We start from the raw sequence: 2,913 nt of genomic DNA on the forward strand, positions 1-2,913 counted from the left end.
GGCCCTGTGGCACCATGTGACCCCAAATGCCCTCCTGCCTATATTTTGCCTCTGTTTAGGAGGATGCAGACTTGGAGGATATGTGGAAGAAATTAAGATATACTGAGGTAAAGACCAGTATTGGCAACTAGCAAGGAATTAAAGAGCTGCATCTAGTTCATGCGAAACAGAACCCATTGTTCCACTCTCTCCCCTTGATACAAAGGTGTGGAGACAAGTTCCAGCCTTTAGAGTAGCAGCCGTGTTAGTCTGTATCCGCAAAAAGAACAGGAGTACTTGTGGCACCTTAGAGACTAACAAATTTATTTAAGTATAAGCTTTTGTGGGTTACAGCCCACTTCTTCGGATGCATATTATGGAACATATACTGAGGATATATATATATACACACACACATACACACATACAGAGAGCATGAAAAGGTGGGAGTTGTCTTACCAACTCTGAGAGGCCTCTTACTTAATTGGCCTCTCAGAGTTGGTAAGACAACTCCCACCTTTTCATGCTCTCTGTATGTGTGTATATATATCTCCTCAATATATGTTCCATTCTATGCATCCGAAGAAGTGGGCTGTAGCCCACGAAAGTTTATGCTCAAATAAATTTGTTAGTCTCTAAGGTGCCACAAGTACTCAAGTCCCAGCCTGTTATGTACCATTGGCTGCTGGGTGCACAATGGTGAGTCACCTGCTGCTGGAACTGAGGGTTGGTCACCTAATGCGCTTGTTACCTGGAAACCAAAAGTGTTCACAGACCTGCCTAAAATGGGAAACTTACAAAGCCCAACACTTCCCCTTTTGTTTACTCCTCCTGCCCTTTCCCCTCCTGCTTCCCCACCCCTGTTCAATTGACACCAAAGACTGTTATTAAACAAACACTCACACACTCTAGGAAAATAACATGCACCCACATTGAAGGGAATCCCAACACGACTGTAACGCCTCCTAGTCCACCCTGGCAGGCCCATGCCTCCGTTTATGATTATATCTGATGCTATTTTACAAGATTGCAGAGCCGGTGGCATTGGCAAGGGCAGCACACCGGCTGTGGCTGGCCAGCAGTGCGGAGATGTCGTAGGCTGTCCTGAGAAACCCTCGGCCCCTAAAAGCCAGAGACTCAACATCGCTCATAGTCACCTCCCCAACCTGACAGGTGGGGAGGGGTCGCCCTGTGGGGAGGGCAGCGAGTGCCTGAAGGGGAATAGCGGGGGGGAGCTCCCCAGCCACAGCCCAGGGCGGCAGCGGTTGGGGAGGAGACGGTGACTGATGATTCAGCCCCGCCCTCTAACTGCCACAGGCCGGGGAAGGTGGGGGCGGGGAGCTCGAGATTTACCATTGAAGCCCAATAACGTCCCGGCTGCTGGCCGAGGCTCTCGGGAGCTGTAGTTCGAACGCCGAAGCCTCCCTCGCCGCCCGGACAGGAAGTCGTCGAGTTGGGACTACAACTCCCACAATGCCCCGGGCCCGGCATTGTCCAGCCTGTGGCGCTGGGAGGCGGCACGATGGCGGCAGGTTTGTAAAGGGAGCTGGCGGGGGGCGCTGGGCCGAGGAGCTGCTGGCGCGTCGGACATGAGGAAGCCGGGCGTAGGCCGCGCTCGGCTCAGCGGGTGCCTGGGTGGGGGTCGCGCGGAGTAACTGCCTCGGCGCGCAGGGCTCCGGGTGAGGTGTTGGGCGGGGGCAGCAGCTGTTGCGGTCCCCTCCTGGGAGGGGCTGCTTTCGCGCCCCCTCCCCCGCAGGGGTCTGAGGGAGGGGCGAGGTTCCTGGCGTGGGGAGGCTGTTGTGCCCACCCCAGTATTCACGGGGGTGATGCTGAAGTACGCACACCACTGGGGCGGGGCAGGCGCTGGGCCCCGGGGCGGGGTGTCCCTCGCTTGTAGCAGTCGAGACGTGGGGGGGGCTGTTGGGCAGAGGGGCTGTGGTGAGTCCCTCGCACCCAGTGGTTGTGTCAGGGCCCGTGTCCCGGGGGATGCTGCAGGTGATGAGGGCGAATGCCGCTCTAACTTGAGTGTCTGAGGGGAGGGTTGCCAGGCTTGCTGCCCACCCGCTTCAAATCTGTGGTGTGACGTCCCACCTGCCAAGTCCTGTTTGTCAAGAGGGAGACGGTCTCCTTTGTACGTTCATCTAAAGACCGCTTTTAAAAGCATCGACTTCTCATGGGAAAATGACGTTTGCTTTGTAGAACTATTGGGAAAACTCCCTGGCTGGAATTGTCCTGGCGTGACGTGTATAGTCTGGGGAACCCTGTCGCCCCAGTGGTTGCCCGAGTGGGAACTCGCCCGTCCCTGTCTTGCCCCGTTGTTGTAACAGTTTGCAATTCAGAAGCTGCAACAGGGTGTAGGCTTAAGAATATGTTGTACCTTGAACAAGAGTAGACAAAAACTAGGACCCGAATGAAGTGTTTTAAAAAAATGAGCAAGATTTTAAGTGTTTTACTTTCAGTGAAACAGTAAAATTCACCATATCTAGATAGACTTTAAACACTGCCTTAAAATGAATGCCAAATAGGTCTTCTTAGCAGCTCCTCAATGATTTTTTTCTCTTCCCACTCTTGGGGGCCCTATTTAAAAATCTCAGAGCTCCATCACTCTAAATATGTTACTTGATTCACTGCTTATATATGCTGTATCTTTTGGCATATTTGGAATGTTATTCATTTACTTGATTGCAATTGATACTAAATTTAAAAGCTTCATTGGTTGTTTTGCTTTATATATTCCTCAGCAAGTGGTTGTTTAAGTGGATTCTATTGTACTGGGAACAATACACAAGGATTCAGTTTTATAAATATGTTGAGTGGATTGTAAGCAATTTTATGTATTATTTGTAGGTACATTTAACAGCTTTTTTTATTCTTTTCACGTGTAACTTTCAATACCTGGAAATATTTTTTAAAGTTGATAACCAAACCTAACAG

Source organism: Emys orbicularis, chromosome 1 (assembly GCF_028017835.1).
Source record: "Emys orbicularis isolate rEmyOrb1 chromosome 1, rEmyOrb1.hap1, whole genome shotgun sequence".
Lineage (NCBI taxonomy): Eukaryota > Metazoa > Chordata > Testudines > Emydidae > Emys > Emys orbicularis.